We start from the raw sequence: 26972 nt of genomic DNA, 5'->3' as shown, positions 1-26972 counted from the left end.
GAGGCCACACCTTGAATCCTGTGTTCAGTTCTGGGCCCCTCACGACAAGAAGGACATTGAGGTGCTGAATTGTGTCCAGATAAGGGCAATGGAGCTGGTGAAGGCTCTGGAGCACAAGTCATATGAGGAGCAGCTGAGGAAGCTGGAGTTGTTTAGCCTAGAGAAAGGAAGCTCAGGGGTGATCTTATTACTCCCTAAAACTATGGAAGGAGGTTGTAGCCAGTTGGAGGTGGGTATCTTCTCCCAGGTAACAAGTGACAGGACAAGAGAACATTGCCTCAAGCTACATCAGGAAAGGTTTAGGCTGGACATTAGGAAGACTTTCTTCACAAAAAGGGTGATTGGGCATTGGAATGGGTTGTCAGGGAGGTGGTGGAGTCACTGTCCCTGGAGGTGTTTAAGAAAAGACTGAACGTGACACTTTATGCCATGGTCAGGGTGACATGGTGGTGTTCAGTCATAGGTTGGACTCGATTACCTCAGAGGTGTTTTCCAACCTAAGAGATTATGTGATTCTGTGATCTTTGAGCATCATATTAATAGCTAAATCTGAAGATTGGCAGTAAGACAAGGTATAAGACAAGGAAAAACAACTCAAATATTTTTTAGAAGTTTTTTGCGATGTGACCAGTGCATACTACTCATCCACAGAAACAATATAAATTTATACTCAAAATTAACAAAATAAATATTTACATTTTTCATATTTGCACATTTAAAGTTTACTTGGACAATATGCCTGATGAACCATACACCTGCAGAGGTAAGGAACAACTCAGCTATGTTTGCTGCCTTCTGTTTCTGTTTGATTTATGTTTGTTTGCAAATGATACTAGATTCCCAATTTCTAGGTTTATTGTTTATCAGTTTTTACTATTATTGGATTATACATACATACAGGAATTCATGGTCCAGAGATTTTTACTAACTGCACAGTGGGAATTGTTCACAAGGACCTTTTCCATTAAGGGCAGTGAAATGCAAGGAGGCAGGGCCAGATCCTAAGTACATCTAGAACTTTGTGACTGAAGGCGTTCAAAGTTGTCACAGGTGGAGTTATAAAGGTGTAATTATACAGAACCAAGGAAATGAAGCCAAAATTTTGTTCATGCTACATATGCACTGTAGGACAAAAGCTCGCAGATTTCTGAATGCGGCAGCCAGCCCTACCAGTGTGAGCACTTAGCATTAACATGCTATTCTATCCTCCTGCGTTCACTGCAAATTGCCAGGATCAGGCTAGATCTGGCTTTGCATTGCAAGAGCTGTATGTAATGTCATCACAGAATCATTTCATGCTTTAACTTAGGGAGAGTTGTCAAGAAACTTTTTCATTCTGTTACAGTTGTGGAAAGAAATGTCCTAAGCAGGCCCAGTATAACTGCTCCCAAGGGCATGGTTGTCAAGATCTTTCATTAAAGCTGAATACTTCCAACGGAGCTCATGTTAAATTTCCAATAATCTGCACAAAAGACATTCAGGATTCTGAGGCTGAAGACTAACTTGCCATTTTTTACAGCCCAGCAGTCAAATGAAAAGTCTCATTGGTTCATGGATAAGGAACACAAAAAGTTTAGGTTACTGATGGTGAAGTCTTCAAGAGATGGATCATGCAGCTACTTAAGATGTTAGTTACAGAGGAAACTGGGCATGCAATTCAACATTTCTGAGTTGCTTGTCAGGGAAATAACTGATGCCAGGAAATACTGATGAATGTAGAAGACCACCAGGTTTAGCAGAATATATTCTTTACAAGAAATATCCTATCCTTGTGGGACATAAAGGGCAGAAAACAGAAAAAGCTATATCAGAAGAAGGTGAAAAGCAGTCAATACAGACTAAGTACCTTTTAAATGCAGTTTAAGGAAATAATAAACCACTATATATTTATACTGAATTTTATTTCAATTCTAGAAGTCTAAAGAACAAGACAGGGGATCTAGAATACTTCATTTAAACAAGGGTATTGATAAAATAATAGGTGTATCAAGAATTTGTTACAAGGAAAGAAACCTGTTTAGCACCATGGCTGATCTATCTATCTAATTATATTTATCAGTAATTTAATCAGGGGCAGGTCATAGTCTAGAGCACTGCCTCACCATGGTCCATGCTGCTAGAACTCCTTATGGTAAGGAAGTGATTTGTGGCAACAAGTGGTGTCTGGACACCTTCCTTATTGGTATATATTGGTATACATATATATATGTATAATACCAGGGTATGAAGCATACAGAAAAGCTACAGCATGCTTAAGATAAGAAGTATGTCACATATACAAATAAGAACAGGCAGACTTTTTTTCAGGTCTAAGCTAAATATATTCCTCCTTCACTATTGCTAGTTGTAATTTGGCTACTTTACATTCCCCAACAGATGAAGTAGGGAGGTCTCAGTCTTCTCCCACACTCCAAGAATGAAAGTGTCTGTTGGCCATGACCACAGGTAATATCAGAGGCACCATCATAATTAAGAGTAGCTTAATATAAAACAGATGGCAGAGCTAATGAAAGGAGATGCTTTGGAGATGGAAAACCAAAAATCCCTTGGGTGAGCCGTCCTGTGGTGAAAAACTGGGATAAGCAGCAATAAGGCTACCTTCGTTCAGCACAAGGCATATTGACATTTGTACCAGATCATGAGCATCAACACTTTACTGAATCACAAAAAAGGCCTAGAAACATTCTTCTGTTTATTACTCAACACAAAACACTAAGCTGAGACACTTAAAGAAAAGACTGGACCTATAAAATCTACAGAAATCTGTTTCCAAGGTCTTCATTTCAATTAATGTTGTGCTGCCCCTCTTCTTGTTAACACTGCCAACACTCAGAGTGTATGCTGAGCCTTAGCTGCATAGGTACAGCTGACAGCATTGACTGTTACCAGGAATCACTTTCTGAAAGGAAATGGATGCATTCCAAGCACTTGCAGGACCTCAACATTGACCACTGCCACCTCTGCAGCAGCAGATGATAAGCTCTTCCTCAGGCACTAGCTTCTGCTCCTGCTGAGCAGTGGCTGACAGGAGGGAGTGCATTGCAGCAGTGCCCAGAGATTAAATTCTTGTTGTAGTAGGGGGCAGCTTGCTCTGCCGTGAACTACATTAATCCAGTAGGAGCTGGAAACTACCACCCCAGCTATATGTGGTGAGCAACTTTTGATTTGTGAATGGCCCAATGTGCATTTTCCTTTTCTTTTGCTCCTAATTTTGTGCACATTTCCCTAAGAGGCAAGATTTAAAACGCAGAGTCATCCTGTAAGCCTGGTTTGTTTCAGCCCTACAACCTCCCTCTGCCCTTTGAGAGAAAGCTTCCCCCAGTCACGGTGAGCTGTGCCTGCATTGTCTACGTGCTGCACAATGGAAGAATGCTGGTAAAGTTCATCTTTAGACTAATGGCTGCCTTATCACTGCACAACTCCCCTATGTTTGTATTTGGAAAGCAAGTGAAAATGGATAAAATACAGCATATTCAGATTATCATAAAGTAAGTTAATCTTCTTGTTTTTCTTCATGTAGAAATAGTTACATCTTACAGAAGTAAAGATTCCTTTCTGTCCAGCTGTACTGAAGCTCATTGATGCTTAAGGCCTGCCTAAAAGAGCATTAGGGAAACCATGTGACTAACAAAGGCCATAAAATTATTTAAATACGTGCTGGTTTTGTTGTATTGCTCAGGATGTAGAGGCAAGTCAATGATATGTTGGTTCATGGCTTTCTTATCCAAATACTAGGATTTTTTTGTATCTTGAAATACAGAGTAACAAGAACGGGAATCCTTGAGGTCTCAGTGTTTAGCAGCTTAGCCTGTTCCTAAGCATAATAGGCAAAATTGATGCCCAGGCACACTTGTGAGGGTAATCTATTTGCATTTCAAAGGCAGTAAGGTTTTAATCATGTAGCTGTTCACTCAGAGAGTGCAATTATAGTTCCATGTTAAAAGGAACCTCTAAGTAGAAAACCAAAACAAAAAAAACCAACTAGGTGGAGGGGAGGAGGGAGGGGATGATCTGTTTCAGTAAAAGATAAATGTTCTATGTTGTAGGAAGAAAAATTACAGCTAGAAGATTCTACCTTACTATGAGAACCTCTGAACCTGCAGTTTAAAATGCAGTTCATTCTACATTCAAAACAACTGGGGTTAGTAGTCCATACAGAATTTGTAGCGCTTTTGTATCTTTTTCTCAAAGGTTGGGATGAGGAACACATCTTAAAATACAAAAGATTTCATTCATTTCTCTTTGCATGTCATAAAATATTTTTTTTTCTTTTTTTTTTTACATTTAACTTATTGGTAACTTTTACTCCCCAGAGAGTAGCTAGGAACTCACTGAAAAGTAGTACATCCACTCTGGGCTGGGAGAGGCTGAGAAATTCTGTGCACGCAAGGAGCATGAGCTGTGAATACAGGAGACTCTTGTGTTCCCCTGAAGATGGCACAGAAATCTTGGTTACAAATCTTCACAGTGTAGTAATTGAAGGGAGATAGCTGGAAAAGCAGTGTATCAGCTAGAAAATTAAGCCTGCTATAAATGAGTGAGAGATTAATTCCTTCAATTGGCTTATTAACATCTTTAGAAAATATTCCGTTACTTTGTAGGGTTGGGGTTTTTTTCAGTGGATTTCACCTTGAGTCGTTTTCATAAACTGGAGCTCCCCCTCAAGGAATACAATGGGAAACTAGTTTTGTGATAGACGGTACAGATTTCTCATTTTGACTAGAAGAATCCTTATATCTTAGCCTACAAAATCTTAGAGATATTCTTCAGCATATTCCGTCACTTACTGCTGATATGTAGTTTGCAAAGCAATTTCATGTAGAAGTGAGACTGTTCTTAAATTAAGAAACCTACGCCAGAAAAGATTAGAATATTGATTTTAGTAACTTTGGGGATATAAGTATGATTTTATTCAAGCTCCAATTCTTGTACCATAAAATAAGTGATACCCACACTCCGCAGTAGTACAAAAAGCCTGCGTTTTGGCTCAGCCCCATCCCTCACACTTCATCACAGATTAAATGAGACCTGCTAGATGGGTCATTACAAGCAGCTCTTAGCAGAGCACCTCTCCAGCAGCCCCACTGCCCACTGTCAGTCAAGGCAGTACATTCAGAAAAGATGATGGGCTAGAAAATTCCCAGTGTCAAAAAGAGGGGACACAGGAGGACAAATGGTCCACACCCTGTCAAGGAAGTCTAGGCCATGGTGTCCAAAAACTGTGGAAGGAACTCTTCCAAGACATGAAGACCCTCAGCCTTAAATTTTGCATTTCTTCAGCCTTACTTCTCTGATAGAGACATTTTTCAGTATAAATAAAGAAACCCAAATCCAATCAAAATAACAGTATATATCAAACAAAACACAGCACATCACTATTTTGGGGTGGAGAAGAATGAGTCATATATGACAAATGTCAGTCACCTGGCTGAATTCATACTGCAGCAGCACTAATAATGTGCTGATACCCAAACAGGCAGGGAAGGAGGGAACACCCAGTACCAAACAGTTGTCACTAAGTAGGTGAGCATGAGTGATATCATCATCAGGAATGGGACTTGACTTTGTTCCCTTCTCACTGCCTCTAGTGTCCCCAGTGCCCCTTCACCTTGACTTGTCATAGGACAAGTCAAAAAGCCATAAAATTATCCTAAACAGGAAAAGATGGCCTGAGATACTCTCTGCAATAGTTTCAGTGACATTAGGGCTTTCCCTGCCTGTCCACATTCAGTCACACTGAGACGGTATAAATATGATTATTAAATAAAATTTTGATCTGGCTAAGAAGTTTATCCTAACTAAAAGAACATTGTTGACTAAACACTAGCAGTCTGTGACTATTTCCACCTCCTTACACTGAGGAAAGACAATACTGGCTGTGCCACTCGTAGAGGCTCCACTTTCCATATTTTCACATTATTTACTGTTTGATTTCTTCTTCAATTTGTGGCAGTTAGAAAGATATTTAACAAGTCCAATCCTCCCAGGGATGGGTACCTGGGTTTTTTTTAACATTGAAATTATTGTTGTTCTTTGACTTTTTGGTTTTCCTTTTAATGCTGTACAGTAGATAGAAAGCAAAATGATACACGATTGGCCACAGCAATGTCACTCCACCCAAGTCCTTAAAAGCTACAGTTTCGTGCTATTTTTCTTGGCACAGTAGTTAGATTTTGTATTTTGCAGGCCCTCACAGTTTTGCAGTAGACTGTGCACATACAGCCCTTGCCCTGCACTGCTTGCTCAATCCTGAAAGTTTGGAGTTGGTACTGCCCCTTATTCCCCCTAAGCAGCCAGAGGGAATGCTCTGTCATTCAGGAGCCCAGCTGCCAGAGATCTAAGAGCAAATCTTTGTAAATGATGTGTATTTATTCAACAGAAACTGCAAGACAAACACAGGCAGTGAAACCAGTGAAACCAGAGAGTTTCCTGGAACCTACTATACCTACCTACCTGTAAGTATGGTACAGCTGTAGAATCTGCTGAGAGAGAAGAGTGGTTTTTGGTCAATTTAAAAAACCATAACACGAGTAGCAACTGTTTGAAAGTGAAATAAATTGCAGCTAAATGGACAGAAGGATTTAATTGACTTAATTATGTCAAATTTAGTTAATTATTGTTCAGCGGGTGCAAACAAAGCTACTCTTCTATGCTATACAACAAAATCTGTAGAACTTTAAGTAAATACTTATAATTCCTTACTCTCTCAAGAATTGCCTTAATGTTAATAAGACTCTCCATCAGAACAAAGCCTCAGTCTACTTTATAGTGGCACTTTCTAATGGCACCCCTTTTCTCTAATCAACTAGCACAAAAACCTTTTCCCCAGTTCTCCAGTAGCTCAAGTAGCAAATATATGGCTTTGAGAGGAAAGCAGAAATTATACTGCTTCACAGTAGGTGGTCCTTTCCTGCCCATAGACATTTACTGAGAAAAAAAATCAGTGTTGTCTATCTTTTGTATATGCTGTGGCCTCTGGGCTATGACCTGAGAACTGCAAATGTTTCAATCTACACAAGGAGAGCTGGAGGGAAATGGTCAGCAGCCAGGCATGTCTCTACTCATAGCCACATGAAGCCATAGTTTATACTTTGAAATCAGTGCAATTGCAGAAGGATTTTTTTATTTTTAAGTGTAAACTAAATCCCTCAAGTAAAGGGATCCATGTCTGATCATAAAACTCTCTGACCTTAAAACTGTTAGAAGTACCCCCCACACAGCAACACTCCATATTATTTTTTTCTAAAGAACATTTGTTTTGATTCTTCTTACTGTCCTCTCAGCTGACTAAACCCTTTTCTTCCTCACCTACACCTTCATTTCCACGGACATGCAACGTACAGACATTGCAAACACTTCAGTTACTTTATCATTACATTCATACCCCATCTCCTCATTACTGGTGGCCTCTCATCTGTCACAAACAATGTGCAAGTAAGCAAATGCAAGCTTGTAACATCCAGGCTGCATCACAAATTTCTATTCATGCAAGAAGGAATAATTCTGTGCCCTGTGTCAGCTGGCTTTGTGGTTTGCAAAGGCTGTAGTATCAGGGGCTGATTAGAAAGGAAACGAAGAATGCAGCAAATGCAATTGGTTTTGCTACTGCTACTCCCACTAAAGAAGGCACTTTTCATTTGTCTCTGTAATGAGAGAGCCTTTCCACTCACAGGTACATTAAGGAAGAGTGTGTGCATGGGAGGGTCCCCACTGTGCAGTTACCCTGATGTTTTCAGGACTTTTCAGATGGCTTCTGCTGGATTAGATGCATAAAGGAAGAACTAATCCTGCTGAATCAGGAAATGAGACAATGGGGATACTCTGTACGATTCCCATTAACTTTATATTATAGTCTGCAAAGGCTACAGCTCTGAATATTTGATACTTGTCTAAGTCCTACTGAAATCAATGGGAATTTGGTGTACAAGTTCAAACAAACTGCATGGGGAATGTGGAGGACCCTGGTGACCAGAAAAAGAACATTTTCTACGTTATTCAGGTATTTAGAGTCTGTATCTCAGTGCTCTGAGTCTCGTCTATAAAACAGGATTATTGAGGCTTCTGAATAAGGCTGAGAAACAATTTGCAACCTTATTTTCTTATACGCCTTAAGCTTTGGGTGTTGTACCATTAAAATTTAGAATCACAAGGAAAACATTCTATTATAGAGCAAAAAAGTTCATTTTAACTGCAGCCCATATGCTCCAATATCACCTATCTTTCCATATTGTTAACCTAGCTAGTGGCATCAGCTTGTTTGGTTGAATAAATAGATTAACTAATTTAAGACAAGCATCCCCATTATCTTCCATTCTCTGCACAAAAAAAGACCAATCATGATGTGCACTTATATTAAATTTTGTCAGTAAAATATGCTTGCTTGATATTGTAGGCATTTGCATTTTATATACTTCAGTTACCATCTGCTAATGGTAATTTTATCATTCAATAAATAACACTAAAGAAATCAACATTAATGAAGATTGGAGAATTTTTTAATATAGTGGATAATTTTTGGTTTATTTCTGTGAACTGCAACTGCAGCCAACAATAAAAAGGATAATCCATTAAAACTAGAGCACAATAATGAAAGCTGTTGTCAAGGTTCTGGCATAGTGGACGACCAATGGGGATTGCAGGTTCCCAGAGCATTGACTTTGTCTACCCTTTACTAAGGAGTAATGTGTGAATCATTATGCTATAGACAGATGGGACTATTCCAGAGAGACTGAGATTGCATGCTAGCCTAGCAGAAGTTCCAGGAGGCATTCATAGCTTGGATAACCACAGTGTCTCCAGCAGGGCAGAAGGAACCTAGGTATGACCAAACTCTTTTACAGAGTGAAGGCTTTAGATCCCAACTCAAGAAAGAGTGCTTCTTAGGGAGAGCATTTCAGGCTTGCTGAATAGTTAAGTCAGCTTGACTACCACTACCAGTTTAAATACAAACATTTAATTACAGGCTTCTCTTAGCAAATGTATGCTGAGATATGCTTTTAGGTATTTTTTTGCTACCTAAGATTTTCCTTTGACTTTTTTCTCAACCTATCAAAGCACAAAAAAATCTGCTTTAAAGTTTAAAACATACACTGGGTTTGATCCTCTTTTCTGAGGTATAGCCCATATTTTTTCTTAAGTGAGATAAAAAACTATTCTCTTAGCAAGTTAGGAACTAGCTTAATCCCAAAATACAAAGCTCAGTTGTCCTCCAGTAAATTCCAGAATTCCAAGGTCTGTATTTCCATGCTCACATCTTCTGCACAGAACATAATTTGTAATTCAAATCCTGGATCCAGGAAATGTAAGAGAGGCACAGAAGCAGTAGTGCTGTATCCAACCAATAAGTAAGAAGAATTAATGATAAAATGCTATGTCCTGTGGATCAGACCAGTTGTTCATTTGCCAAATATTTTCCCCTTGGCTATGTCAACAGGACATACAACTTAGAGAGACATCATGAGCATAGTGTTATCCACTGCTCTTTTCGTTAATCCCTAGCATCCATCATCATCGGGGATGTTGGAGGGCACATCTTCTTTCTTTACTGTCTATTTATGGACACATTGTCAATGGATTTGTCAAATGTCTGTCTGAATTTGCTGATATGGTCTGTATTCCTCAACCACCTTCAGCAACAAAATCCAGTAGTATCATCAACTATTGCAGGTTGGTCAGATTTCTAGAGGTCACCTAGTCCAACTTCCTGTGCATTTTATGGTTAACTTTAGTGTTAGACCAGGTTGCTTGCGCCCTCGTCCACCTCAGCTTTGGAAATCTCCAAGGACAGATATTCCACAACACCTCTGGGCAACGTGTTCCTGTATTTAACAATGCTCTTTGTGAAAAATATTTTCCTAATTGGAATTTCTCTTTCTTCCATTTCCTTGTCACATTTTGTCAACCTTTCTCTTATATCTTTTTCTATCCACTGTGTAGCAACAACTTCTTTTAATTGTTTTAAAAGAATCTCCTAGTTTCAGAAATTTTCCCTTGTAGTAGAGGCATGTGGTGAGAAGTGCCATGAGTCTATTTTTATACTATAAGTGAAATTTACACAAAAGCAAGAGGATTTTTCTCCCTTGTGTCAAATGCAGTGAAGCAGTCTTTGCTTCTGTCGTGGTGGAAATGTGACTGTATCTCAGTCTTTGGATTATCTATAATCTGAGATGAACTATGACAGGAAAATTAAATAGGTAGCCAGTGATTTACTATTGATTGGATGTGACTGATTACTGCAAAATAATTTATTCAAAATCAAGTTTGCAGATTGAGCAATGTCTGGAAGCACAGGAATGTATAACACTAGCAAACCCTTTGTGTGAATGTCCTTCTTTTGTACAAATCCTGAACAACCTGTGGTTGGAGCAAGTACTGAATACTTAGAAAATATTTTGGATCTGGTTATTATGTGGTTCAGTACTTGATGGTCAGCTGTCTCGGATGAGGGTAGCAATTCCCATGACATGCGAGTCTAGATCAGCGTCCTACCTGAGCCTTATTTTGCTTGAAATGTTTATAATATGAATAAGCTTCTTCCTGAGAAGAAATTTCCTATTAATTTTTCTCACTCATCCTGTAACTTTTTGTCTTTTAGTAAAAGATCTGCTAAGTAATTGCTCATCAATGAAGTGAGTTTTTTCCCATCATTGGATGATTGGTGCCATCCTACTATAAACTGATAAAAACAATCCCTCATCTGTTCTGGAGTCTTCAGAGGTAAATAATTTCCCATGTCAACTACTGCTCTAAATAATCCTTGGTTTATGAGCTTCTAAACCCTGTGGACTGAGGCACCATTTCCTCACTATAATTCTAAAATAAAACATAATAAAATGTTTTGTCATTGTCTTGAGTAAATGATGACCTCTCAGGCATGTGTTTCTAAAACACAGCAGAGGAAAGATTAAACACAAACAATAAATACAGACAATTGTAAGTAGAGTGTAACACTAATCCAAAATTCTGTTGAAGAGAAACTTGCCATTGTTTCCAGTGGCAAAGAACAAAGGAAAAAAATATTTATGGAATGATGTTCTGCAGGAAGTGTGCCTAGATTTTGGCTCACATGTCAAAGCAACATGGAAGAAGCATAATGGCAGTAATGGTCAAGCAATTCTGCCTGGATGCAAGTAGCACGAGAAGCTGAAGACCTGTGTACACCTGGGGCTGCTCAGGATTACTGTGCCTGTGGTGGGTGTTGAGGGAGAAGCAGCTCCAGCAGTTGCAGGTCTCCAGGAGCCATTGGTCTCTTGAGCCCCACACAACTGCCCACTGCAGTCTGAGCTGGCAGCAAAGTCCAAGTCCATGACAGACAGGCTGGGCAGATGTGTGATGGCTATGGTGACACTGACTTCTCAGGGCTCAGTGCTGTGCTGTTCCAGCTCCTGTCCCTATGATCGCTGCTGTAGCTGTAGTGCCTGGCTTCTCCTTGGCTTCAGGTGATGCTCAGTACCTGACACCTAAAGCCTCCTGCTCAAGTGTTTGGCTATTGGCCAGTTCAGAGGGTGCTGCTGGTGCTGTGGACCCCCAGCCTAGTGTTGCTGTCCCATCCCTTTGGATGTCTCAGTCTGGCTCTCAACTCACAGCTGGCTGTGTTCTATGTTTCCATTGCTTGCACTAACATACATGGGATGAACACAGGCATCTCCATCCAGTGTGATTTTTCTCCTGTGCTAACATCTCGGTGAACGTAGAGGGCTGCACTCAGGATATCCTGCGTTTCCTTCTTCTGAATTGATGTCAGAGTCATTTTGGGGATAAAAAGATCTCTACTGGACAATGTCTACCTCTTATTAATTCTTAGCTATTTCCCAGTCCTTTAGTCCCCACAGAATTATTTTGGCAGTGAATGGCCTCTGCAATTTTCACTAACCAAAAAGATTTAAAGTTTTTCTCAGTAGTCTGAAGACAAGATGGCTGTTGCCCTCAATGAGCTAATTTGCCTGAACCCAGCTGAAGGGTGCAGCCAGATATTCAGGCTCAGGTGAAAAGGAACAGAGCCACCCCCGCTATTTCTTACAGTTCATTTTAGTGAATTTAGTTCCCATTGGAGACATGAAAGCAGATGACAGCAGCTATTATCCTGCTTTGTTCTGATTATTTCTGGCTTGCTCTAAAAGTAATTTACTATAGAATAGCCCATGTTAGAAGCTGTGGCTCTGAAATTTTACACAAAGCAAGTGTAGCTTGAGCATCCTTCCTACATTGTCCTCACAAAGAGTCCTCTCCTATGTTGAAGAGAGTGGATTTGTCCCAGTGCTCCTTCAGTACCCAGTCTGTCTGTTAAAACAGCCAATGAGGTTGCCACTGGTAACAGGGTTTTATTTTCAATACAGAACCGTATTTTTTTCTAGATCTAAATGTCTGGCAAGCCTATTAATTGTGCCCGTTCCAGCAAGAAGCTGAAGAGATGTAATTGTAACACTTAACAACCAAATAGTAATTCATTAAAAAAGACAACCAAAAATAAACGAAAACTTGAAAAATTAGTTTCATTCTTAGCACTAGGATAGCCCTTACTTCTTTCAAATCCATTAAAGTGGAATATTGTAGGCTGAGAAAATGCAATTTGTAGCTACACAGGCAGTTTCAAGGTAGGGTAACTGTTGGGCAATTTTTCACTCTACCATTATTTTACTAAAGTCAAAGGGGCTGTGCCAGTTAAGGATGAGTCAAGGATTTGCATCATTGCCCTATTAAAATGCCAAGCCACAAATCAAATAGAAAAGTATTGGTGCTGCTCGAGCTAATCAAATGGCCATGTGAAGGCTGAAGTCACCCGAAATAATCCAACAGGCTCCCTTAGTCCTGCGTAGCTGAACTCAGTCATCTCTAGCTGAATCCCAATGGTGTTGGAAGGCTAATCTATGCATAGGCTGCCCAAACCACTTACCAGAAAGAGAAAATGAGCTATTATATTTTAGCTACTTCAGGAGTTTATTTGGGTGGTGGAGAGTCAAGAGTGAACAACAATCAAAAGTAAATACATAACCTGAAACAACCTAAGGGACTATGTATTTTAAAGTCTGAGGAAAAGGTGCATGCTGTTGGGTGGATCACTTCACTCTTTTGAATTCAACTCTGAGACATTTAGCAGGCAGATGCATTCCTTTCATTCCCGAGGGAGTCAGTGAACATTTATTCCTTATGCCATCTCCATTGCAAACTGTTCAAACAACTGCAGCAGAACTCCATCACAGAGCTAGCTGAATCAAAATATAATAAAAAGCAATTTTTCTAGAGATCCACCCAGAGACCCAAGAGTTCTGCTGGCAAAAATAGAAATATGTGGCATTTGGACTCTGCCAAGCTCATGCCGTGTGAAAGACGACAGACAACAAACTTGGAGCTATTGAACAATGAGGAGACAAGGCAGGAAAACAGCACTTGCTGCCTTCCTCAAAGCCAGAAATTATTGCCTTTACAAATTTTTGCTGTCTGTACTTTATGGTATTGGAGTTTTTTGTTCCTTAGTAATATAAAGGCAGGTTTATCCTATATGGGGAAAAGTGTTAGGCTTAGGATTGCTGCCTCAGCCAGTGTAAATCAAATACTTGCTTCATCTTCTGACACTAAAGGAAAGTGTGTAGTGATAGGGAAGCTTTTAGGAGGCAAACTCAAAAAAAAAGCAGCTGCATTTATTATTATTGCAAAACATAAGTAAGCAACTCGCCAGCTCAGACTGAGTATTTTATGTGCACCTTAAGAAAGGGATTAAAATATGATCACATAAGATTTATTACAAAGTAATGATATAGTACTGGTATGGAATTGACTGGTTATGGATATTCAGCAATTTATCTTGTGGGTTCAAGGTTTGTCTTCGACAAAACTCAGTTCTCATGACAAAGAACATTCCACCTGGGATTAATGCAAACCAGTTTATTCCTATTTTCCTGGGTTTACAAATGTCCAGCTATATATTTGGGCACGCTCATGCATTAAGGAACAGAGAATTCTTAAGAGGCCTAAGGTTTTATTTTTGTGTCATTGGAAGGTGGTGCTTGAAGAAATTCACAGAAAAGTCACAGATAAGGAGAAAAAACATCTCTTGGGAAACACGCAGGTAAACTGGAATATTACCCCACCTTCCCTCATAGAAAGTCTGTTAAAACATCATTTTATGTAATTATCCCTAATACTACTCAGTAGGCTGGTCTTTGAACATCATTGCCTTTGAAGGGTAGTTGCTCTCCCTTCTGGGAGGATTGAGGTGAGACTGTCTGTACACACTTGTGTCAGTGAATAGCTGGGTGGTGGAGGACATTGCACATGCTTTACAGCTGCACAACATCAGCTCATGATTATGCTGGCAGAGAATCGCAATGATGTAGGTTGCAGAAAAATGTAGTGATCAGTGCTACAGCCTCAGAATTAAGGATGGTACCTGAATTGCAGAGTCGCAGAGTCACTGAATCACAGAAAATTTTGGGTTGGAAGGGACCTTAGAGATCATCTAGTTCCAAGCTCCCTGCATGGGCAGTGACACCTTCCACTAGACCAGGTTGCTCAAAGCCCCATCATCCAACCTGTCCCTGAACATTTCCAGGGATGGGGCATCCACTGCTTCTCTGGGGAACCTGTTACAGTGCCTCACCACCCTCATAGTAAAGAATTTCTTTGCAATGTCTGTTCTAAATATAATGCCTTTTGGCTTGAAGCCTTTCACCCTTGTCTTATCACTTCATACCCTTGTAAAAAGTCCCTCTCCAGCTCTCTTGTAGTCTCCCTTCAGGTGCTGGAAGGCTGCTATTAGGTGTTGTGGGGTATGCCCAGCCCCTGCCCTGGAGGGATCTCTGCTGAGATAAGAGATTTTGCAATCGCCCAGCAGGACTCCCTGGAAAGGCAACCACTTCTTTGGTCGAGGTGAGAAAAGACAGACCCACAATCCTTTAGGAGACCCTATGCAGATCCCTTGTAACCCATTGGCCTTCACCCATCCCCTGTATCCCTATAAAAGCTAAGGCCTCTGCCCCTGTGGGAGAGAGCTCTCGTCCCCGGCTCTCCCCTTCGCCAGAGGGGATCCACAATAAAGCTCCCTTCGTGCGGAACCAGCCACACGAGCCTCTCATCTCTCTCTGGTCTGGCTTGGCCTGGAGGCTGCCCTGCAGAGCTGAGCTGGAATCACGAGCTGATAATCACTGAAGAGCTGACAGCTTCTGCAAGGGCCCTCCTGCCAGCAGCTGAGGGAAGACACCGGACCTCGGGAAGGCGATTCCTTTCGGGACCATCTCCCCGAACCGGTCACCTCTTCCTGGGTGAGAGCCATTGACCCCACCACCACCTGTAATAAGGTCTCCCTGGTATTTTCTCTTCCCCAGGCTGAACAACCCCAGGTCTCCCAGCCTGCCTTCATAGAAGAGGTGCTCAAGCCCTCTGATCATCTTTGTGGCCTTTTGCACCTGCTCCAGCAGGTCCATATCCTTATGCTGGGGGCTCCAGAGCTGGATGCATTACTCCAGATGGGGTCTCAGGAGAGCAGAATAGAGGGGCAGAACTACCTCCCTTGCCCTGCTGGCCACATTCCTTTTGATGCAGCCCAGGACACAGTCGACTTTCTGGGCTGCAAGTGCACATTGCCAGGTTGTGTTGAGCTTCTCATCTAACAGTCCTTTTCTTCTCATGATGTAAAAAAAGTTTTTAGTCTGAGCTGATGAATTACTTCTATATATTTTCAAGAACCAGTAAATATATGTACTAGTATATATATTAGCATCAGAAGATGTCAGAATATCTCAGCCCACTTCCTCGGCCCCATTCCTCTTTGTATAATTCTCACAGGGCAGAAGCCCAGACACCCAGACCAGGGAATGCTGCTGGCTGCTGCAAAGGAAAACGGGCCAGCAGTCTGTGCCATGCAACCACTGTTTAGGCGAAATGCAGGCATAATGATCCTTGTGCTTCTTTTCTTCACTAAAAGCTTGAGCTATCTCTATTTCTTGCTGAAATAACTTGAATGAGGCTCACCTTTCATGAAAAAATTGTTTGTGGGAATAAAGAATATAATCTTGATGTTGTCAGTGAAATTGCTGCAGACTTAGTTCAATGTAAGTGGGACCAGAAATTGGGATATAATAATTTGAAAACATTTTGAGGGTGTCATTTTCCCCAGAACTCTTTTATCAGTGTCACTTGGTGTGTTATTTATTCACCACACATTATACTGCAGTTTCCTGATCAGACTGTGACATTTTGTAGCATCCTTTCAGCATTATTGTCAAAACTGTCTAAACTAAAAGCTAAAACTTTAAAATAATTGAGTTTTCCAGTTTGATTTAATCCTATCTTTGCCTCTGGAATATTTCCAAAATCCATAACAGACTGAAATCAGTCCAAATTGCCTTCTCTAAATTTCAAAAGAAATGGAGAAGAAAAGAAAAAAGGCTTTTGGAGGAAAGCTTAGCAAGTCAATTAGAAAGAAGTACAGTCCAAAAAACTGGTTGCATGGTCTAGGGAAAAAAAATCACTAGCAGAATCTTATGGAAGACATTGACTTTAAGGTCAGAATTGACACTAAGGACAACAAAGAGAAAAAAAGAAAAAAAAAAAGAATGTTCCCTCCTCCTAATGAAAAAGAAAGGAGAATTTTAGTATTTTCTGCTTTGAATTGCTTTAAAAAAAAACCCAACCAAACAAAATACATCACTGTGTGCCCCACTGGCATGAAATTTTTTGCTTAATTGTGTTGTCAAGTCAATTAAAAATTGTATTCTTGTAATGGATGGGAAAGCAACATAATAAACTCTCAGTATGAATTTTCTGAAGCAAACCTGCAAAGAGATAGACTTTATGCACAAGGGACTTTTATTTAGGCTTGAATCTGTCCAAAATAAGAACTAATACTAAACATTATGCACTAACACAGTAAGCCCTAAATACAATAAATTCTTTTTCAGTGTCTCTGCTAGTAATTTAATCAAGTTCAGGACAGCTCTGTGGCATTGAAGTCAACTGGAAGAGTGCAGTGCATGTTCATAACATAAAATTACCTTAGCCTTCCAAATCAGATGGCTGCATCCAAACTGCCTATTGGAAAAGATCCATAACCATACTCAAATCTGACCCATGGATCTGCTTGCATTTTTGGAACCTGCATAGCTTCCTTGCTAAGGAAAACTTTTATGTCTCAGGATTTAAGACAGCCACCCTCTTCAGTGACTTTTTGGTATATATCAGGTTGCATGATAAATGGGGGCTATCTGCAGGAACAGAGTTTGATGGAAAGCCACCTACAGCTAGCTAATAAAAAAGCTCAGAAAGATCTCCAAGATAGGTTCTCTGTCTGGTTGGAACCCACAGCCTGCTCCTGAAAGCTGGGGCTGACTGTAGTTTCTTCTGAACCTTTCCTTTAAGGCATGTCTGGAGCTGCCTTTCTCCATCTGTATGGTAGCTTAACTGGTAAATTGTTCAGTGTGTAACTATGAAATAAGTGTTCCTTTCCTCAGGCTCTGCCTTAACATGTGTCTGTCCTACTGATATTTGACCCTTAAAAAACTCTCTGTAAACACTGTGCTCATTTTATTCCATTGGCTTCAACACAGTTAGTTCCATTGGAATTTACTGTAGTATAAATGCTACAGAAGTAAAAAAAGATAACCTGTGCAGCCATTGAAAATTATTGCCCTGATAGGTAAAAAATCAGAACAGGACTTAAATATTATTATGAGTTATGATTCACGGCCCTTGGACCGTAATGATGCATGTCCTAAGCATGTGATGTTGAGAACAATGCTAGTAATAGATATATAGAAATATTTCAAAGCCAGGAAAACTAATTCAACATGCTAAAAACCCACATATATGTAAATTATTGAATTACTTCTACAAAAGGAATAACAAACACTAATGACATTTATTATTATGAATGATCTATAATTATTCCATAATTGCAAGAGGTATCATGAAGATATGCTGCTTCCTACTTAGCCACTTACAGCTTGTTTCCTTTGCTATTCTCTTTGTGAAAATGGCCATAATAGACCATGTAATGTATTTTGTCCTGTATGTCTCTCACATTGGAGAAACATATTTCCTTAGATTCTAGTCTCACGTTGTTTTTAACACACACATTTTTAGCTATTTACGCAAAATTTATAAAAATAAGTTTCTTCTGCATCATATGCATAAATATTAATAGTAAACACATGCACAGTTTAGATTTGGCAAGTAAGCTGTAAAATACATTGGTATTTTTAAATGCTATTTCTTCTTTCTGCAGATCATAAAGACTTGGGAAGTGAGGGGAAATATATGTGTTTGTTTAAATATCTGAGTCTGTTTGCCTCAGAATGAAATCTCCAGCTAACATGGTGGGAGACAGGCACTCAAAACACAGGAAGAGGATGTAACAGACATAGTGGCATCTGCTTGTACTTTTGGAACCTTAACTAAAAATGTTCTGAGGAACAGTTTCCCTCATCCTTCTCAGCAAGCATCAACTTAGCTACCCATTGATAATGTTTTAAATGTCAACATCCTCCTATCACTGCTTATCAGAGACGAAGAGGAATGACTGCAATATACCATCAAATTTCTCAAAACCCCAGGCTGGAAATAACTTTAACTTACCAATGATATTCTGCTCTTGCAAGCTGAGGCTGAGCTGAGGACACTTGAAGGTCAGAAGCAAGACTGGGTTCAGGAACCTCAACATTAGTTTGGAGGGTGGGGTACATATTCATGAGATCATGTATAAATTATCATTCATCTGATCATATGACAACACTGGGTCTGGGGGACAGCACTGGGTCTGAGGAAGTATTTTTTTTTAATTAAAGGCTTTTTTTTTATATATTATGAATAGCAAATGCTCTCAATTACCAACATAGTTACTTCTCACATAAGGATGAGTTCCCTCAAGCAGACCTGTGGAGGCAAAAATTTTGCAACTATTGTTATGGACAGAAGAAAAAATACAAATGTTGGGGTTTTACTGTTTTGGTTGGTTGGTTAGTTGGTTTTTTGTTGTTGTTGTTGGTTTTGTTTTTTTCTTTTTTGGGGGGTCGGTGGTATTTTCTACTTACCTTCCTTTATTCTTCCCTCTTTCTCTAAGACGAACTAGGAATCCATTTGCAACCCTGGGATTTGTATGAAACACAAATGAAAGTCCTTCATTTTTATTCTACATATCTGTTAACAGGAAAAGGACTGCTAGAAGTGTACTTGAAAGACTCTCTTGCAATAGCTTCTTTCACAGCTTTTCCTTCCTACTCCAAGGACATTATGTAAATCAAGGAACTGTGTCAGACAGGAGAATTGCAGCAGTTAACCGAATGACAAATACAGCTCTGTAGAGGTTCCCTTATGATGGCTTCCAGACTAAATGCCTAACTTTTGGGAAACTACGTGGGAACATCATATATCATACCATATCATACCAGTGTGCATGCTAAAAGATATTGATGCATTGAGATTGGGTGATGGAATTCTGCCATGATGGGGTGGTATTGAAGAAAGGGGCCACTGAACACACATGATAAAAGAAAATAGGGCTGAGGAAAGTGTTTGCAGACACACTGATAGAGTTCCTCTCTCAGGATACTCCATACGTTGTTACCGACTCCTAAATGAAGCGCTTTGTATCATCCCTTAGCGCTACATAATGGATACAAGTGAGTTTTTATGGCCTGTAATCCTTGCATTTGAACACATCCTAGGCGCAATCTACAGAAGCAGCCCAAATGTGTCAGCATTTTCTCTGTCATGGTGATACAGTATTAAGTAGAAGGAAACCAGGGCAGTGATCATCCCCCTGAAGGGAAGTTGTAGCAGGGCCGGGTTGGTCTCTTCTCCCAGGTAACAAGTGACATAACTAGAGGAAATGGTTTTAAGTGGCATTAGGGGAAGTTTGGATCGGATATTAGAAAAAATTTCTTCACTGGTGGTCAGGCATTGGAATGGTTTGCCCAGGGAAGTGGTGGAATCATTATTGTTGGAAATCATAGAATCATATAATCATTAAGACTGGAAAAGACCTCCAAGATCATTGAGTCCAACCTTTGACCAAACACCACCATGCCAACTAAATCATAGCACTAAGTGACATGTCCAGTCATTTCTTAAACACTTCTATGGATGGTGAGTCTACCACCTCCCTGGGCAACCCATTCCAATGTTCCTCTTCTTTGGAAAATTGTTGTCAGCTTGTTGTCTGTACTGCTTCAAGAGTCATCAAGGACAGATGCACAGTGAGTTCTTCCTGTATGCACACTGAACACTGAAACAAACTTCAAAACAGCTAAAAACACACAACACCTTAAAATTATATTGGACTTGGCTTCAGATGCAATGGAATTCAATATTTTTCTTCTAAAAAAGCGCCAAGTAACATGACTCAATGTGTTTCTCATGTCTTGAAAAATGTCAGGTTTTGACATAAGTCTTTATCAATCTTTGGAAACTCCTTGAACTCAAGACAGTGTAGAGAATCTGTCAGTTGTCCAAAATGCAGCAACTTCATTGGTTGGATTCTTCTAACTGGCAAATTTATTATCTCCTCTTTTCAAGTGCTGAGTCTGAAAACATTTGTATCCTTAGCTTTTTGTTAAAGAAATCTGTAGCTACTTCTTTCCCACACCTGGAACAGAAGGTAGGCAGATGGAGCTTCATGTGTCCATCTTATGGTTCAAAAATGGAGCTCACAACCTTGTGAATGTTGCATACTAACATCTCAGTATGTTTAATCATTGCCACCTAAAAATCTGAACCAAGGGACACTTCGTAAGCAGTCTTAAATTCTGCTTTAATTCAGGACTCCATGAAGAATAAAGTAGTGGAGAACTAGGCCATCAGGTTATCTATGACAGAGTAACCTCAGGTTTTCATCTTGTCCATGACAGAGCATTAAATGTTTGAGTTGAAAAAAGATATGATATCTAGTTCTCTAATTTGCTCTTCATGTAAGAACTAAAGTCTTTGGTTTCTACCATATTTTGCTATTAAAGCCTAGATCTCTTGGGAAACTCAAGATATATTGGGAACTGTTAAAACTTTTGATACAAATATACAGTAGCAGAAATAACTACTCAGTGCTCTCAAAATAGGTTTGGCTATTTAAGTAAACTGCAGTGAAACTAAGTCTTTTGGGAATCATTTGGAATGTAGCTTGTCCAGATCTTCAGCTGGTATAATTAGCTGAGGTGCTAAACCAGCTGCTTGTGTAGACAGTTAGATTTAAGTAAACCATCGTTTGAAGAAAAGAAGAAAAAAGTTGCTTCATAGAATCTTGCTAAAGCTTAGAATTTAAGAATTCATTCTCAGACCCTGAACCAGCTTTCTTCCTCTGCCTCTCTCATCAGCTCAATGCATTTTTTGACTTGCCTTCTCTCCTCAGGCAGGAAGTATCACGGAAAACCTAAAATACAGACATGACTGCCTACCAGGAGACTTTGGAATTTGCGATGCTGGGAAGAGAGAAACATCACACTTGGGGTTGGAGATGTGAAAGAATCAGGAGAGATTTAGAGTCTGGCCATATGTAAAGCACAACTAGTCACAACCTCTCAGCTAAAGCACACTGCTTCCTTGTCACTCCTGATCATTTTAGAGGGCAACACTTCTATATGTCTTATTCCATTACATTTACTCTTTCTCTTAGCTGTCAGCCTAATGGACATTGACTCTTATTGTAATACCCTACAAGTACTCAGCAGATCTGACTCACCGTATTGCCCTTCTCTTTGGAGAACCTGGGTCCCAACAGTCTTCTCGCTGGTGAAGCACTGAGGCACTTCCCACACACCTGTGCCTGATCTTTGCCCACAATGGCCTTCTGACGGATGTGTCAAGGGACACGTGGACCTGCACAGAAACCAAGGAAGGGACTGAAGAGATGAGGATAGTGCATTAAGTAAACACTTTTCTTGATCCAGGTGGCCTGCTTTTGGGGTGTACAGTCAAATCTGGAAATAGGAAAGTGCTGTAGAGTCCAGTAAGATAGATTGTGGCCATGACAGCTGTCAGACAGCCTTCCAAGATGTCTGTTCTTTAACCCTGATATTGAATATATCATGGGCTAAAACTGATTAAAAGGCAAATAAAATGCCATGGGCAATTTAATAGGGAATAAAAATGTAACAGCGAGTTTCTCCTTTATTTTTTTTAGCTTGCTCCTTAATCACTCCAGTGACAAGAAACATGTTTCATCCTGCCCTTCAAATGCTTTGCTCTACCAGACACCACCTGCATGAATATTATACTCCTGAAGAAATCTGCTTACCAAGTGGGGTGAGGCGAGGAAACAGGAATATTAACAGAGATGTGAGTGTTCAGCCAGCATATCAACACTGGTGGTGCCAGGAAAAATGATGGCAGAAAGGTGTAGAGAAGAATTTGCTTCCTTTACCAAAGGCAGCGTTGCATGTAAAAGGACAAAATATGCACAGTATATATAATGCAGTATTTGCATCTGGATAAAATATCATAGATTCTTACAAACTACCAATAAAGCATAGGCCCTAAAATGGGAAATTTATGTGGTTTCTAGAACATAATATTTACTAATTTTTTTTTTTTAGTGGTATTCCTGGAAAAAAAAAAAATCATAGATGCATAAAAACGTCTAAACGATGACCTTTTTTTCACTAGATTTAAGAGAAGTAACTAGAAACCTTTGCTCATCTTTGTTTCTGTTCTTTGACACCCAGGTTTGCTGTACTGCAAAGAAATGTTATGGTACATTGCACCTATGATATATCCACCCTAACAACTGATGAGGAGAGAAGGAACATTCATGACTTTGCAATAATGAGATTGCTGATCCACGACCTGCTAGCAATTCCTGTACAGAGGAAATAAAGTCAAATAGAATTGCCAAGGACCTCATCTCCATGCTGATAACTGCACATCTTCTCAGACACATCCATCCTCAGATCACTCTTTCTGTTATTAAAAGTTTTATTGTTATGGCTGAAGTAGTGGTGAGTAGTCTTGTCCTCTGAGCAGTGAACTGTCTATAGACTCCATAAATCCATTTATTTTGTCTGGTTTTATTCATTGGCAAGTTTTTTATTGTCAAGACTCAGTCAGACACGAAATCAAACTGATAGGTACCAATTCTAAGAGAAATTTTCCCATTTACCTTTAATTGTTTTCTAATTGATACAAATAACTATGTGGATGCTGCTTTATATCAATTAGTCTCCAAAGATTTGAATCAGTTTATATTGAAGCTAACCCACCACTGTCAAATTGAAATAGTGTTTATACAGTGCCTCATGACTAGATTTAAATTGGATTTTAAATAAATTGGTGCATTTTCCTTATGCAGACATATTTTTGTTTAATAACACTACACATGGTACACCAGATATGCAAAAAACTAGCACTGATGAGTTGTTTGCATAGATGGTCAGTGCTCACTGGTTTTTGCTTGCTTGAGAGATCAAGGGTTAATCAAGGAAATGGGAGAAAGAATGAATCGCAGGGACTAGAATGTCTTATCAGCTGTGACCTGCTCAGCTCCTGAGACACAGAAGAAACAAGGAAGTGATTTCTAGGTTATAGCAGTTCAAGACTCACCCTTCAGAATTTTCTGGAGGACTATGGTACTCTTCACCATGCTCATCCATGTCCTGCAATGCTCCTCATTTGGAGACTTCCTATTGGCAGACTGTTTTCCACTAGCATGGACCAAGTTTCCCTCTATATACTGAAAACTAACCCTTACCTGTCTGTGTCCATACCAATTTCTGTAAATTATACTGTTGCTAAGAACAAAAACATTTAACCCTAGCAATTTGCAAGCATACTAATACAGAGCTATTAAAACATCATTTATATGTTGAGAAGGCCTGTCTACATTTTACAAGTTTGCCTTCCACTCAACTTCAGTATTTAGCTTAGAAGTAGATAGGATAAAACAAAGTAAAGCAGACACAAGTAAGGTACAAGTACTGTGCTTGATATGGAGGTCTGTGGCTCTGGCAAACATATTGTGATGGATGGTTACATTTTTAATCTATATTTTTGAATGTCATTTGAATGTCATAAATATGTCAGATTTTCTCAAAAAAAAAAAAAAAGTCTATCTTTCTTTAGAAATTACCAGATACAGAGAATATCATTCAGTTGTCTCACTGAAAGCAAGTGTAATTTAAACTGATCTGTCTTTGCAAACAATGAGCACTGAAAGACTCTATACACCAGCACTGTAGCAGTCACCAATAAATGGTATTTAAACTGAAAAAGCTAGTGTCAGAGATCTAAGTTCTTCTAAAGGTGAATGCGTACCATTTTCTTTAGGTCTCTTAAAACCTTCAATACAAATAGGAAAAGTTAATTGCTTTGCTCTCATTATACTATACCTACCATTACCGTTTTCTTTTAATCCACCTTCCTACTCCTAACAACTGTTTCAAAAGTAAGAGTCTAGAAGAAAATATTTGAATATTGATGCTTCTAGCCATTTATTTTAAGACAAGCATTAGAACTGTTGAATTATGCCACTTTCAATAAAAACTGCATCTGCATTTACGTGCTGTGCACTGAGACAGACTTTTCCTGGCTATCAAATGGCCAGGCACAAAACTGCACAGGGAACAAGTTTCAGGCAATTGCAGAAGAGGTTCAGTGGGTGGGTACATCTGTCCCAGGCACAATATGATACAGATGAATTATGCTTACACACATGACATAGAGATGAAGACGCTGCACAGAGAAATGATAGGCATGTAAGAAAATATACTGGCCTACTACTACTTAAAATGAAGTCATTGGTGTGTGTTACTATCAACATGAGGATTCAGGATCAAGGCAAGATCCCAGACTATTGTATAGCATTAAAACAAAACCACTATTAGTCTTAGCACTTTCCAGCAGCAATTAAGGAAGAATATTCAGCAGTCTACCCTCTTGAAATTCAAAAGCAGTTAGTAGATAGCAATATTGCCAGTGTTTATTGCACAAGTAAGCAAGGGAGCAAATTTGAACCTCACAGTTAATTTCCTATTTGGTTCTCTTTGTCTATTTGTTCTTTAATGATTTTGACATTCTGCATAAAGTGATCTCATTAGTAAGGTATCTGCATGATGAAACCTGTGTTTTCTTCTCAGGAAAGTGACTCCAAAACCTTATTTACTATTATGCTTTCTAGAACTTATGTAAGGTCTATCAACAGCATTAACAATAGGACAAGTCAAGAGCATTGTCTGTGATTTGCTCCTTACATTTTTGTGTGTTTGATTACAACTTTGCAGCTGTGAATGCTGCTAATAGGTATCTCCTGAAAATGCTCACTTTCACAGATAAAAAGAGGATAGGAGGAGACAGAACTATGGTTAGGGGTAAGGGGGGTGGGTGGGGTGTGCTGAATTGTACTTAGTGGTATAAGGGATAACTCTTCTATGAGGAGTTGAATTAGTAAATGTATTTTATATGTTAAGTTAGTTTGGAGGATTTTTTTTTGGGTTTGGTTTTTTTTTTGTTTTTTTTTTTTTTTTTTTGAGTGCATGGTCTGGAATGAGGAAGTTTTAAAGGTCCTTTCTGAACTTTGCTAATGCAGACACTCATCAATTCTTAGGTGAACAATTTCCTTTGTTTTTTAAGGAGAAGGTATGTTGCTTTTTAAAGGCTTTTTGGCTGATTTGTATTTTGGTTGGTTGCTTGGGGGGTTTCTTCTTTTTGTTACGGATTTCATTTTTCTGTTTTGGTGTGGTTTTAATTTTAATCTTTTTTTCTGTTAACTTGATTAGTTATTGAGTTCTGCTAAAGAGAATTGAGGTGGCTGTACCTACATGTGTGTATGGGGTTGAAGAGTTTGGATAAATAATGAGTTAGGTGATGGCAAGATTTCTAGCTGTATCTTTCTGCTTTTAGATTATGTAAGGAGACAGAAGGAAGGTGATTTGCTCATTATTTCTGTGGTATGTAAGGTAATGCCACTTTTCTACAGCAGCAGTTAAGAGAAAAAAATAGGTGCTCTAAATCCTCCATTCATGCTGTCTGTTTTAAAAATACCTAGGGGGAGTAGGGTGAAGAGTGAAGGGGAGGATCTTCTGGATTTGAGAATTCTAGATTGATTTTTGATAAGAAAAATAAAGGGATAAATGTTTACTTATAGAGAATTTTTTGTTCACTATTTGCATAATCATTTAGTGAGTTTTCACAGTAGATGAGATTTAGAATAAATATCTAAGAAACAGTAATACCTTCTCTTGCAATGCTGGCTGTATTTGTTGAAGACTGAAGTTACTCTTCTGTTTAAAAGATCCTTATTGCTGCTTTCTTTTATGTCCCTTCCTAAAAAAACCCCCACTATCCAAGGCAGAACATAAATTCTGTGTGAAATGACAAGCTAATGTTGGTATCATTATGCAGGGAAAGTGTGAAATAAAGCTAGAATTCACTCAGTAACAGAAACAAGAGATTACAGGAAAGTATAAAAAATCGTCATTATGTTATAAAGTGTCTGTATGTTGCAACATAGTAAAAGGAATGGCAGACTTTCTCACTGATACTTTGTTATATAGTCTTTTCTGTTTTCCAGTGGGCCTGGGCCTTGACAGGATGATGTTCATGAGTGTTTACCCTGGGAAGTGATGCTCCAGATTTTCTGCCCTATCATTAGCTTTTGTGTAGCATGGCTGCTATGCTGTTCCCTTAACAAGCAGGTTTGAATGTATCTGCAGAACTCGCGTTCTAGAAGCGGGACTGGTGTAGGAAATCACCCCTGTATACACAACCTGTGAAATTTGATATTTAAGCTTTACTGACTGTTAAAGGCAATAGTGCCCTTACTGTCATACTGAGTTACTGTGAATTCAGTGAATGAATTCTTATCCCTTTGACTAAAGGAAAACTGTGTATGCTTGTTGACACTTGCTCAATTCAGGTATGAGTTAGTATTCAAGGAGCTTCTCTAAATGAGAATTGAACTTGCCTAAATTCAGATGTTAGAAGAACATGCATAGTCATTTTTGCCCTGAAAGCAACATAGCTTCTCTTGATTTAGCCCATTTGAACCAAAATAAGCTATT

At 39.2% G+C, this 26972-nt stretch overlaps 2 long non-coding RNA genes across 2 annotated transcripts; both read left to right on the top strand.

The window, feature by feature from the left end:
- Positions 1-216: 216 nt before the first annotated feature.
- LOC116440604 lies at positions 217-14405 on the top strand. Its single transcript, XR_004238709.1, has 4 exons — positions 217-3488; positions 6380-6455; positions 10595-10716; positions 13997-14405. It is a non-coding gene; the product is annotated as an uncharacterized LOC116440604 (long non-coding RNA).
- A 2231-nt stretch (positions 14406-16636) lies between these two features.
- On the top strand, positions 16637-22730 carry LOC116440603. The gene is made up of 3 exons (XR_004238708.1): positions 16637-18617; positions 22103-22257; positions 22644-22730. It is a non-coding gene; the product is annotated as an uncharacterized LOC116440603 (long non-coding RNA).
- The last annotated feature ends 4242 nt before the right edge of the window (positions 22731-26972 follow it).

The sequence above is a fragment of the Corvus moneduloides genome, chromosome 3 (genome assembly GCF_009650955.1).
Source record: "Corvus moneduloides isolate bCorMon1 chromosome 3, bCorMon1.pri, whole genome shotgun sequence".
Lineage (NCBI taxonomy): Eukaryota > Metazoa > Chordata > Aves > Passeriformes > Corvidae > Corvus > Corvus moneduloides.
Note: the sequence above shows the minus strand (reverse complement) of the source record. Positions and strands in the feature narration are given on the sequence as shown.